The sequence below is a fragment of the Felis catus genome, chromosome D3, assembly GCF_018350175.1.
Source record: "Felis catus isolate Fca126 chromosome D3, F.catus_Fca126_mat1.0, whole genome shotgun sequence".
Lineage (NCBI taxonomy): Eukaryota > Metazoa > Chordata > Mammalia > Carnivora > Felidae > Felis > Felis catus.
In genome coordinates this window covers 67,937,629-67,951,305 of record NC_058379.1, presented here as the reverse complement: position 1 = coordinate 67,951,305, position 13,677 = coordinate 67,937,629, and the positions used below count along the sequence as shown (strand labels likewise).

Below are 13,677 nucleotides of genomic sequence, written 5' to 3'. Positions count from 1 at the left end.
GCTTGCCAGAGGCTCTTCCTCCTGAGTACTTATCTCTTCACGGCTGAACCCAGGGTTGGAGTTGGGGGTGAAGGGAGGCACTGGCTTGAGTGGGAACCCTCAGAGCGCTGGACTCTGCCACGTGGCTAAACGGAGGCCCCCTGAGTGGCCCCTAAGGTATCAGTGGGCACCGATCAATGGACACCTTTCTCGGGAACCCACCGTGGGCGAGGGGGTGGAGTCTCCCGGCACCGGGGAGGCCACACAGCCTGAGACGGCACAGCACCCAAACGATCGTTAAGGTTCTGTTTGCAAGATTGGAGCTCTGGACTGGCCGCAGCCTCTCGCCACGCTGGGAGGCAGAGCCAGCCACTTCCTTCGTGGGCTGAGGCTGTTCCCATACGTGCAGAGTGCAGGAGTTGGACCAGGTAGTCCTAAGATTTCCTTCAGCGTTCACTTCCAATGTGTCTGTGAGCTCTCGTAAAATGATTCCTGCCTTCAGAGTGCATACAGGCTAGAGATGTCCGGCACAATAGCCATGAGCTGCGTGTAGCTACTGAGCACTTGAAATGTGGCTACCCCAAATGTATATATTCCCCACGAATATATAAAATACTGGATTTCAGGGCTTCTGGGTGGCTTGGTCAGTTAAGCATCCGACTCTTGATTTCAACTCAGGTCTTGATCTTGGGGCCGTGGGTTCAGCCCATGCGGGGCTCCGGGCTGGGCGTGCAGCCTACTTAAAAAAAAAATACTAGTGGGGCGCCTGGGTGGCGCAGTCGGTTAAGCGTCCGACTTCAGCCAGGTCACGATCTTGCGGTCCGTGAGTTCGAGCCCCGCGTCAGGCTCTGGGCTGATGGCTCGGAGCCTGGACCCTGTTTCCGATTCTGTGTCTCCCTCTCTCTCTGCCCCTCCCCCGTTCATGCTCTGTCTCTCTCTGTCCCAAAAATAAAATAAACGTTGAAAAAAAAAATTAAAAAAAAAAAATACTAGATTTCGATGGCAGCCCCCTTCTTCCCTCCCCACCCCCTCGCCTCAAAAAAAGAAAAAAAAAAGGGACTTACATCATGATCGATACATCTTGAACCAATCATATCTTGGACATAGTCGGTTAAAATATATGGCTACAATTTGTTTACTTCTTTTTTTTTTTAATTTTTTTTCAACGTTTATTTATTTTGGGGACAGAGAGAGACAGAGCATGAACGGGGGAGGGGCAGAGAGAGAGGGAGACACAGAATCGGAAACAGGCTCCAGGCTCTGAGCCATCAGCCCAGAGCCCGACGCGGGGCTCGAGCTCCCGGACCGCGAGATCGTGACCTGGCTGAAGTCGGATGCTCAACCGACTGCGCCACCCAGGCGCCCCTGTTTACTCCTTTTTATGCAGCTGCCAGACTATTTGAAATTGCATGTGTGGCTTATACTATATTTCTGTGGGCTAGCACAGCTGCAGGGAGAAGTTGCATAAAGAGATAAGGGTACCCAGGGCACATCTGTGGCAAGAGCTCAGAGAGGAAAGAGCATGATGGGCTGGAGTCCCCCGACAAGACATGGCAGGAAGGGGGGTGGGTCCGCTTCAGATAGCAGAGCAGGAAATGCTCATCCTGCAGCCGAGGTGCCTAGTTGGCCAACCTTTCTGGAAGTGAAGGCTTTGGGAGGGGATTGGGGGCGTGAAGGCTCAAAAGACCGGCCAGGACCATGCTGAGCATTCCTAGGGCTGACCTATCTCCACTCCCCCGACGCCCCCCCCCCTTTGCTCATCAACCATCCTCTACTCCTTTTTCTTTCTCAGTGCCCCCCACTGAGCATGCTCAGCTCAGCCAGGCCCTTTAAATGAGCAGGAACAAAGAGAGGGTCCTTCTTGCTTCCTGACTCATCTGTAAGGCCAGCTCAGCATTGTGCCCAGAGACTGTGATGGCTCAGGAAAGGGCAGAATGGTGTCCAGAACTCTCTAGGTGTCATGGCAAGCGGCTTTGAACTCCTCGGGCAAGAACTCCCCTTGCTAGAGATTCGCACCCCAGGATCGGGAACGGGTAACCAAACCCCAAGAGCCAGCCGCCCCTGGCTGCCAGCCAGCCAGCTGGAGGAGCTCCCCAGAGCACACATTTCCTCTCCGCAGGCCGAGCACCCCTGCTTCGAAGTTGGCACACAGAGACGGGCCATGTGACTGCCTCGTGCGAGCCCCCGCCTCGCCTTCCCCTTTTATGACCTGGCAAAATCCAGGGGCTTATAGGAAAAAGCACATGCTGTCTCTGGATGTGGGTGTTTTCCCGTCACTTTCCATGCCTGCGTCCCACCCCATGTGAACCTTCCTGAGTGCCGGCTGTCAGCCAAGGGCAAGAAGGGCTCAGGGCTGTCCACCTCACTGCTCTGCTTGCTGGCCATACTCCTGCCGCCAGCACTCAGCTCTGAATCGGGGGACTACCCTTGACGAGGCTTACCTTCCAGAGTTAGGGATGGAGAATCTCAGCCCTGCCTGCTCTGGATGCACGCGGGGACCTTTTAAACTATACCCAGGTCTGGCTGCAACCTCAGCGTCTAATTAATTAGGCTGAAGTACCCAGGTAAAAGGTTTTGGGGTTTTATTTATTTATTTATTTATTTATTTTAAGCTTTGAAGGGTGGAAAACAACTATTTAGGGTTAGGGCAAAACTTTGTCTCCTTGCTGCTCAAAGTGTGGCCCTTGAACTGGGAGCATCAGCACCCGATGGAAGCTCATTAGATATGCAAACTCTTGGGGCATCTGGGTGGCTCAGTCGGTTAAGCATCCGACTCCGGTTCAGGTCATGATCTCACAGTTCATGAGTTCAAGCTCCGCATCAGGCTTCCAGAGGCTGGTTTGGGTTCTCTCTCTCCCTCTCTCTCTCTGCCCCTCCCCCGCTTGCACACTCTCTCAAAGACAAGTAAGTACACGTTAAAAAAAAAAAAAAGAATCTCTCTAAAAATAAAAAATTAAGGGGCGCCTGGGTGGCTCAGTCGGTTAAGCATCCGACCTCGGCTCAGGTCACGATCGCACGGTCTGTGAGTTGGAGCCCCGCGTCGGGCTCTGTGCTGACAGCTCAGAGCCTGGAGCCTGTTTCAGATTCTGTGTCTCCCTCTCTCTCTCTGACCCTCCCCCGTTCATGCTCTGTCTCTCTGTATCTCAAAAATAAATAAACGTTAAAAAAATTTTGATAAAAAATTAAGAACTACGTTTAAAATATATAAAAAAGAAATGCAAACTCTTAGGCGCCTCCCTAGGCGTCTTGAATCAGAATCTGTATTTTAATGATTCTGGGGTGGTCGGCGTGCACAGTGCAGAGTGAGGGTACTGCTTTCATGTACATCAGAACCACCTAGCAGAGTTAGAGGAATGACAAATGCAGGGTCCCTGCTTTCTGAACCTGACCCTTAAGTCTGGGCCGGGCATCACTCTTAAGCAGTGAGGAAGATTGTCCTACTTAATTGAAATAATGGGTTTAGGTTATTTCATCTTTTCAGAGCCCCTTTCCTCCCTCTGTGACGGGTAGCCCACGTCCAGGGACATTGCACACATGCTACCACCAAGCGAATTGCTTTTCAACGCATCACTCTTGCATCCAAAAACCATCTGTGGCTCCCCATTGCCTCATCCCTTAAGGAATCAAGGCCAAATTCCTTAGACCGGCATTGCAGAAGCTCCATAATTTCACAACCACCACCCGCCCCCCCCACCCCAGCCTACTCTCAGGCTCGCATCCACAGTTTCTTTCTATCAATCCATCACATGACCAAAACGGAACCACTTGATAGGCCGAACACACCTCCTGCGTTCATTTTGTTGTTGTTGTGCCTTTGTTTATACAGGTCTGATTTTTGTCTTGTGTTTGATAGACCATCTGCCCAGCCCCTTCTAGGGCTACAGCTTCTCTGTCCCTAAATGTTGTCCATCCTTCAAGGTCTAGGCTCTCTGACAGCCCGACCTCAAGGCGGTGGGTCCCTCCTGTAAGCTCCTGTGGGGCTAACTTACGACTGTATCGTTCATTTGGTGGAGCCCAAGGTACTGGGAGCCTAGGGGGCATTTGGGGGGTCAGTGTTCCTCTCCTATTAGACTGTGAGACTAAGGTGAAGGCCCAGACCAAATCTTTATGCTTTCACTGTAACCACTTCTCTCTTCCTAAGTCCATTTAGCCCTGTAGCCCGTGCATGGCCTGGTTTCATTTAACCGAAGGTGTGGATGTTCAGAGTAACATCCCGAACTGGCTGAGGAGGACAGCACGGCTGCCCTTCGTCACATGTATGCATGTATGCGTGTATGTATGTACATACGTGGGGGGGGGGGGTAGGTAAATCTGCTTTTAGTCTTTTCAGAAAGTAAATGGTAGCTTTAAAGAGTAGAAAAGAAAGAATGAAGTAGAATAAGGTGAAAAGGCAACAGCAGTTCACCGAGAAATAAGAAAAATTGGGGAAAATACCTTCCCTGGGATCGGATCGGTCACTGGTCCCAAGTCTGGGATTAGCAGGCATCAGACAGCAGCCACTGGGCAGCTCCCAGGAGCAGGGCAGGGTGGGGGTGTGGCACGCGTGAGCCCAGCTCTCAGCTCTGACCACTTCGAATCAAATCTGAGAAGTGGGAGAGCAACTAGGAATAAGAATACGGACGTAGCCTATTTTTAAAGCAAACACATCCTGAAAAGGGATCTGTAAGACCCCTAACACTCAGCCGGCAAGAATCATATTTTAAGGTTACACCGTATTCAACTCTTTGACTTGGAGACTTCACCTTCTCATAGGAACTCCGGCGTCCCCCTTGTCACCCGAATACACTGGCACTTCCTCATATCTTGCCTTTGTTCATAGAACTGAGATGTCTTCCTTTTGAGACGCCCCCTCAGTGGCTCCTCCAGACCTGGGAGGATAGTGGATCCTGGATAGCAAATAGCCAGGGCTGAGGAACCAGCACTGGAAGACGCAGGGGTGGCCCTCCAAGCACCTGCCGGGCAAGTCCCTTGGTATTCCTGACCCTTAGTGTTCTCATCTGGGAAATGGGGTAATTGAAGCTACTGCTCACAATAGTTGGAAACAGTTACTGAGAAAATACATGGTAACCCTTTAGCACGGTACCTAACAGAGTAAGCATTTAATAAATGGAACCTATTATTATTATTATTATTATTATTATTTACACAATGGGGACAAAATACCCACTCCAACACAGAACTTGATTACATGGGAAGTATTAGAGTGCTTGCCAAGTTTATTTATTTATTTGTTTATTTATTTTCAATATATGAAATTTATTGTCAAATTGGTTTCCATACAACACCCAGTGCTCATCCCAAAAGGTGCCCTCCTCAGTACCCATCACCCACCCTCCCTTCCCTCCCACCCCCCCATCAACCCTCAGTTTGTTCTCAGTTTTTAAGAGTCTCTTATGCTTTGTGCTTGCCAAGTTTAAAACCTGTTGCACATCATATATTCATTCACATCATATATTTATCATATATTCATTCATTCATTCATTCATTCATCATATATTCATTAACAAATAGTCCTAAGCCAGCTTGGGCTGCTGTAGGAAGACCAGGGATGCACAGACGAGCCCTTGGAACCCAATAAGGCAGATACAATGGCATGTGCATCTCCAAGACAGCAAGCAGGGCAGGACGTGTTCTGCCTGAGCAGTGGGGCGCTCAGCAGGACCATGCACGGGTGTTGGGGGAACAGGAAGTGATCCAGACTAACAGATCCCTGGGTGTAGCCCCGTGGGACCGCAAATAGGAACACCAGGTCTGAAGCCTGGCTTACTGGGATTCAATCCCAGCTCCGCCAGCTAGCTTGGTGACCTTGAGTATGTTTCTTAACTTCTCTGTGACTCAGTGCCCTATCTATGCAATGAGGGTGATAATAGTACCTACCTCACGAGGTTGTTCAGCAGTTCAGAGCACAGCCTCAGAGCTCAGCGAGGGCTCGCTGGGGCTATTAGGTGGGAACAGCAGTGAGAAAAAGAAACGCCCAGGAAGCAGGTGGGGGCAGAGTGAATGCCAGGTTAAGGGATTCTCCTTCATGCCATGGGTGAAGTACTAAGTACCAAGTACCCATAGTTGGTCCAAAGTACCAACAACCTATTGAAGGTGTTGGAGCTAGAGGAGGCATGATCCAAGTTGTCTGCTGAGAAGGTGAATTGGCCAGCAATGTTCAGAGTCCCTAGTGCAGGGAGAGAAGAGAGGCAGCCTAACTGCCCAGCGTGCCCCTCTTGGGACAACCACAAGTTGCCTGGGACAAGCGCTAACCCATCAGTGGCTCGGCCTCTGATCACCTCTGGCTGAGACAGCCCACTCATGGTCAGCACAACAGCCGGGGATCCTGGAGAAGGAGCCAGAGCCCCCCAGAGGCCTCCCACCTGGGCCAGAGTCACCGAACCTGCCCTGGACACTGGCCAGGGCAGGGAGGGGTCTCTGAAGATCCCAGACCTCCGTAAGAGGTCCTAGCATCTGTCCATGACCAGCATGCCTTACACTGAGCCCGAAGCCCAGCTCAGCATAGCCAACACTCGGTTTCCCCTGAAGAGATTTACCAGTAGATACTAATGCTGGCTAATGTAGACTGAGCACATCCTCCCGGCCAGGCCGGGTACTCACATTATCAACTCCTTTTTAACAGGAATTGCTTTTAGGACGTAGCAACAGAGGTGTCCATTTCTTTTTATTAACGTGATTTTTTTTTTTTTACTTTCCAAATTTTATTCACGAACGTGTATACATTTTAAAATCAAATATGTATGTGCCGATAAAAATAAAATTCTATGTTTAACAAGGTAGCATAATTCAGTGAAGGGAGCATGGGGTTTAGACTCTGGCCTGCAGTCACATCCTAACTCTCTGTGCCGAGTGTGGAGCCTGCTTGGGATTCTGTCTCTCTCCCTCTGCCCTTCTCCCCCGCTCGCATTCTCTCTCCCTCTCTCTCTCTCCCTCTCCCTCTCTCTTAATTAAAGAAAGAAAGAAGGAAACTTTAGAGTCTTTCCCAGCCTTTGCTGCCTCTCCTGCCTTGTTATAATAAACTGGGACATGCATACCAATGCCTCGATATATGACATCTCATTACCTTGTCCGTGATCTTATCTGGGAGCAAGCAGCACACACGGGCCCACTGTTGAAGCAGGAGACAATTACATCTCTTTGCAGTGATTCTGGAAGTTACTAGGGAATGATAAGTCCATCAGGCTTACCAACTCTTTCAATCCTCATAACAACCCTAGAAGGTGGGTATTGTTATTCTCCGCATTTGACAGATGAGAACGCTCGGGCATAGAGAGCTTGTTAGGTCACTTACTCCGAGCCACGGCTAATACATAGCAGAGCAGAAATGCCAACTGTGGTCGGCTCACCTTTGTTTAGGGAGCATGAATTCCCGTCTGCTATGCGCCTGTGCCAGACTTCTCTGGTGAGAAAAATTCTGTGGGGGAGGGGGGGAAGTGACAAGTCCCTTGGGCGTGCATCACAACGTGCTTGGGTACAGAAATGGGTCTCTTCTTTCCCTCTCCCTCCTCCTCCTCTGTCCGGCACATTCCTATCCCTTCCTCGAAGCCTGCTCTCAGGAAGGAGCCTATGGGCCTTGGAAGCAAGGACTATGTTTTCGCACCTTCCCATTCCCCCGGGAGGCCCAGCAGAGGCCCAGACACAAACGACGCCCTTGAGTTCAGCCGAGTTTATTTGAATGAACTTATTCATTCTAAGAGATAAGTGACTGATAAGATTTTAATGATGCCACTCCCAGGGATGGGCATTTTAATATGGGCTAAAGTCCAAGTTTGGCTTGCCCCAAAGGAATGAAGGTTTGATTGTGGAATTATGGGCATCAGACAACCAAGGTGGCTTGGGGGTACAATAGGAAAGGGATTAGGGTGAGAGAGGCTCTTCCCGGCTCCTGAAACCACACCCCATGCAAGCAGCCGTCCTTTCTGCCTGTGTCCTGCTAGATGCTGCAAACTAGGACCTCTGAGGAATCCAAGAAGCATGGGAGAGTGCTCGGCCCTGGCCCAGAGGGTCCCAAGAAGCCGATTTTGGCCATGCTGGGTCTAAATCTGTATAAGCGCAAGCCAAGACCTGATGCTGGGGCCTGAGCAGTTCACTCATCCCTGGCTCACAGCCCACTGGGGTCTCCAGGTGTATGTTGAAGGCCGCAGTGAAGTTCAGATTTGTGGCCCCCACCGGAGTCAGCCCCGAGGGACACAGGAGCGGTGAGGGAACACTGGCCAGGACCGGAAGAATCACCTGATGCCACTTCCAAGAGAGTTAACCCAGGGCCGGGATGGAATAGGTCCTAAGACAACAATTGAAATAAAAGAAATGAAACACAGGCATTTACCCAGTCGAGGCAACAGGTAGAGGGAGGGTCCCCAAAACAGCCAGCAGTCGGGAGAGAACGACGTGTGTTTGCCCCCCAGTGAGCTCCGCTCCTGGCCGCCAGTTCCCTTCCCTGCCTTTTGAGAGCTGAGCCTCTGCTGGGCTCCGTCCTTCCCTGTCCCCACCCCCCCCCACCCCCACCACCCTTCTTAGCTGCCGCTTGCCTCCCAACACCACACTTCATAGTGGGACATCCCCCCAGGGGTAATGGATGCAGAGGAGGCCTCACACCCTCAGAAGCTTCTAGAATGCTTGGGTGTAGAGGCTTTCCACAGGCACTTGGCAGCAAGGAGGTTAAGGCTGTCCCCGCAACAACCCCCAGACAGATATCTCGGCTGTGTTTAAAGGTCTGCTTCTGCCAACACAATTCGGCATCCGCTGTGTGGGATCAGGGCACATCCAGCTGCTCGTCCTGGGCCACTGAAGCGACAAGGTAGGAGGAAGAAGAAGTTCCTGGAAGGGGTTGCTAAAACAAGGCACTTTATAGCCTCATGATCGGAAGGAGTAACTGGACTGCCTTCCACAGGCACCGTTTACAATCAGGAGAACTTCTCAATGTCATCTTTTTTCTGGGCTCTGAAACATGTTTTGCTGCTGGATTGGGCGGCAAAGCCCTGTTCCAACAAAGTCCATTACAGAGAAGCATTCCGTTGTAATAGAGAGATTTCCGTGTCCTGGCAAATGGCCTCCAGAAAGGAAGACCTGGGGGTCAGAGGCACCGTTTTGTAGAGCGGCCTCCTCTTGTCCCTCCCTGGTGCCAGGGTGCCCTTGGGTGGAGAGAAACGTGGTAAATTCTCTGCTTAGCCTGTTGAGGAGGTGGGGGTGGCGGGAGCACGAGAGGAGGGGAAAGGGAGTTGGAAGGGAAGGAGGAATATTGAGAAGGAAGGAGAGACCGAGGTGCTTACAGATTTTCAGTCTGGCGTCAGTTACAAACCCTCAGGTTATTAGTTCTGGAGAGGTGCTTGGAAATCAATCATTTAGAACCATGTTTTTCAAACTGTAGGTGGCAACCTCACGGGGGTCATTTGATTCATCTAGCGGATGGCAATCCACCAGCTGAAAAAGATACAGAGAGATAGAAAAACAGAACAGAATAGAAAATATCAACCTTCCTCGTATGCACTTAACGTAAATATTCAACCAAACTTCTCGTTCAGTTTTACACACACACGGGTTTATTTCCTGGTCACGAAGAAAAAAATGCTATGGTGACTTATAGTTTTCACAAGTGAAAGAAACACTGCCCTTGTCCACCGATAGCTACATTTTCTCTTTAAGGAAACTGAGGTTTAAGAGGGGAAAGCACTTGGGGCCTGGGTGGCACAGTCGGTTAAACGTCCGACATCAGCCAGGTCACGATCTCGCGGTCCGTGGGTTCGCGCCCCGCGTCGGGCTCTGGGCTGATGGCTCAGAGCCTGGAGCCTGTTTCCGATTCTGTGTCTCCCTCTCTCTCTGCCCCTCCCCCGTTCATGCTCTGTCTCTCTCTGTCCCAAAAATAAATAAACGTTGAAAAAAAAATTTTTTTTAAAAAAGAGGGGAAAGCACTTGTCCAAGATCACCTAGTTCATGAAATTTGAATCCAGGACACGTGGCCTGATTTCTCGGCCAGGCCCCACCCTCCAACAATTTCATGTGTCAGATCCTTTCTGTGGGGAGCGTTCTGTGGGGAGTGCACCAGGCTGGGTCACTTAAGCCTCTGAGCCTTTGTTTTCTTGTCCATAATCTGAGCCCACACCCACCTAGCAGGGTTGTGGGGAGGGTAGTGGGATTACATAAAAACCATGTCCGGCCTGTGGAAGGGACTCAGAGCACGCGATTTGTCTGTACTTCCTCTTTCTTTCCAAGTATCTGATCACGTGGTACACCTCCCCCCGACCAGTACCTCGCCACAGCCAAACGCCCCAGAGGACGGCCAAGGAGCTGAGACTGCTTGCATGGCCCTTCCCTTCTCAGCCGGATTCTAGCCCTTCTCTGAGCTTGCTGCTTCTCTGCTGAGAACCTGAGGGACGGCTCCGTTCCGTCTGGGGTCCCTGCAGATAAGTGACGTGATTGGTAGTCACGGAGGTGGGTTGGCGAAATTACAGCATGACCAACAATGTGCTCGTGTCCGGAGACTGGTGTGGAAGACTTTTACCTGTTGCCTCACCTGCGGAGGAAAATGATGGATCAGACCCCACATCTGGCCCCAGATACCTTAACGCTCTGTTGCCCTGTATGAAATTTGGTGTGTTGGAATCTTCTCCAAGCAGGTGGTGCAAGGGGATGGTGCATAATTATGTGGAAAACAAATGCCTTGTGGGGCTGTTTCATTTCATTTTATTTTTAAATTTTATTTATTTATTTTGAGAGAGAGCGCACACGCACACGCACACGAAAGTCGGGGAGAGGCAGAAAGAGAGAGAGAGGAAGAGAGAGAGAGAGAGAGAGAGAGAGAATCCCAAGCAGGATCTGGGCTGTCAGCACAGAGCCCGACGTGGGGCTCAATCTCATGAACTGTGAGATCTTGACCTGAGCCAAAATCAAGAGTCAGACAGAGTCATGACTTGACTGAGCCACCCAGGCACCCTGGACACTGTTTTCATGTCAACCCATTTGGAATACTCCAGGGCCCCAAACCCTGGTGAAGCCTGAGGGTGAGGACCAACTTTCTTCTCCTGGCCTCCCTGGGTATATAGACCAGCTCTGTCTTACAGAAACATCTTGCACCTTAAAGTTTTCCTAGTGGTCATACTGAAAAAAGAAAAAGAAATAGGTGAGGTTAATCTTAGTGTTGTATATTAGTGAACCCAGTCTCCTCAATAATATCATTATTATTTCGATATAGAAGTCATATAAAGTTATGAATGCCGTATTCCACTCTTTTGGTGCCAGAGCTTCACAATCTGGCATATATTTTGTACCCACGGCCCATCTTCATTGGACTAGCCGAATTTTATGTGCCAGTAGCCACGTGTGGCTCGCGGCTCCCATGTGGGATGGCTCAGGTATCGAGTCTTTGGAACAGAGTAGGAGTTCAAAACGTTTTGCTGAACTGGACCTGACGTGGGACACCTGTTGAACTGCGGGCAGTATGCCGAGACTGGGGAGCAGGGACTGAGTGAAGAAGCTGGGAGGGGGACCCTGATGGGGGTGTTGGAAAGAAGTCCTTAGAATGAGCAGAATCACAGCCTTCAGATCAGCCACAGAACCGCCTCCCTTTCACAGCTCCATCGGATGTGTTTGCCCGCCATGACGTGGGGCGTTCCAGAGGTGTTGAGCATCAGAAAACCAGAGTCACAAGTACAGACTCCGCGCCCCTGTGCTGTGAGCTTGCAGGGCCCGTCTCTCGGGGCCGGGAGCCTTGCCAAGTCTCACCGGAAGTGAGGCTGTTGAGTTGCCCTGGGACTGAGCGCTGGCCCCTGAGCTCTCGTGTTCATCGCAGGTAGGTTTCTACTCTGCTTCTTGAATATTTGCATTAAGAAGATCCGTAATTTTAGCTGTTGTTGTGCATGCGCCTCAAGGGCCTCACCCCAAGTAAGAGGAGAAGCTCTGTGGTATCTCTGTAGGGGGTCAGTCCCCAGGGCAAGCTGGAATCCCGCTGTCCCCTGCTGCTGCTCCACGTGCTCGAGGACAGAAGGACCGCCTGCTTGGTGGAAGCACCGCAGCCTGGAGCACCATTTGCCAGCTGTCCCATGCCCAGCCCTGATTCTGGAAGGCACCAGAATACGAGAGGAGGTCCAGGGCCTCGGGGGATCTGTCGTAGAAGGGCAAACCATCAGCATCAGGAGTGGTGAAATGCTAATTGTGGATCTGTAGAGACAGGAAGGAGAGAGCCACTGTAGGCCGGGGGCTGGGGACTGGCTGGGACTGGGGTGGGAGTCGGAGGGTGCAGGGAGCATGTGGCTTCTTACCTGCACTTCAGGTGTTCCCACACGGCCAGCCTGTCCAGGGCCTCTAGGCGTTTGTCCTCTCTGCTCTCCAAGAGGCCACATCCTCTAAGGTGCCTCTGATCCTCTCTTCAGCCCCGCCCAACAGGCTTAGCCATTCCTTTCTGCTGCCCCATTATTCTGGATGAGCATCCTTGTCCTCAGATGTAACCCTCCAGAGTGTGTTTATCCGAGTGCGGGGCTGCCTGGCTGTCCCCGCCGTGGGCTCCCCAGGGAGGGCTGTAGGTCTGCCGGTGTCTGGCTCCCAAGAAGGCTGCAGTAATACTGGTGAGAGGTTACACAGAGCACGAGTGGACGAAAGGAGACACGAATCCGAGTGGGAAAGGAGGCGGGAGCGAGCCCCCGGGCTCATCCGGACTCTCTGAAGTGACAGAGGCAGGAGAGGAACGGTGGACAGGGTGACAGCCAGTCTGAGAAAAGCGTGGGCTCTGTGGCTGCTCTGGCCTTGTGGGCTCGGAGGCTAGCTGTGTGCATCATGACGGGGACCGGCCCAGCCCACGGCAGCCTGTGAGTCGGGACAGCTCACCACGCTTTACACGGTGCTGCTGTCAGCCACAGCCTGCTGTCCCACATCCAGTGTGAGGTACACACCTGCCGGGTGTGGAGGTCACTGCCAAGGGCCCTTCAGAGCTTAAAGGAATGGTACAGAGACAGTTCCTTCCCTTACGGATGCAGGATCAGGGGCCCCCAGATGTCAAATGACCAGGCCAGGGCCAGTCAGGGACCGCACGGGGAATAGAGTGGGGGGTGGTGAGCTCCGAGCCCCTCCCTGCTCCTTAGCAGGGCTGTCCTTAGGGTAGCTTTGTTGTGCAGCTGACCTAAGTTTCAACAGTCCCGCTGATGGAGGAGGTGAAAGGGCAAGGAAGGAGCTTGACCGTGCCCTGTAACCCTTGGCCACATGCTCACTGGCCAACAGACTAGGCTCTCTTGCCAGTGGTGTTGCCTTTGCCTGGTCCCCTCTGAGGTTCTACTACCACAGACCCTTTGCCCAGACCTCCTATCGCCTCCCAGGCAGGAAGTCCTGGGGACCACATCATGCCCTGCAAAATGGAATCGTTTGGTACCATGAGAGCCCAAGAGAGCCCAATGGGACAGCAGCTGGCCTATCGAGTGGGCTTAGCCCACTGGCTCTGCCCAGTGAGGGCATTCTTCCATGAGTATGGCTCCTACAAGGCTCTGGCTGAGGGGTGAGCTGGCCCCCTTCTCCTTGAGCCACGGTGACTCACTGAGGCACAGCCAACTTCACCCCCTACTGCGGGAGGTGACGAGGAGAAGCCGAGGTAGCCAGGAGGGGACAGGTTAGGGAATGGAGTGACAAGCACCCGCTGATCCCACTCTGGTTGCGTTTGTCTCTTCCAAGGGAGGTGGTTGCTGGGCTCATTTTATTCCGACCTCAAGATCCTTTGAA

At 51.9% G+C, this 13,677-nt stretch overlaps 1 protein-coding gene across 6 annotated transcripts in view; it reads left to right on the top strand.

The window, feature by feature from the left end:
* Positions 1-13,677, top strand: part of ZBTB7C (zinc finger and BTB domain containing 7C) — a 353,805-nt gene that overhangs the window by 287,217 nt on the left and 52,911 nt on the right. The window contains exon 2 of one of the 6 annotated variants that reach the window (XM_045042236.1): positions 11,548-11,764. The exons of the other annotated variants lie outside the window; for them this stretch is intronic. The gene's annotated coding sequence lies outside the window, so the exon portion shown is untranslated. The remainder of the gene's footprint in view (positions 1-11,547; positions 11,765-13,677) is intronic. 6 annotated transcript variants of the gene reach the window in all.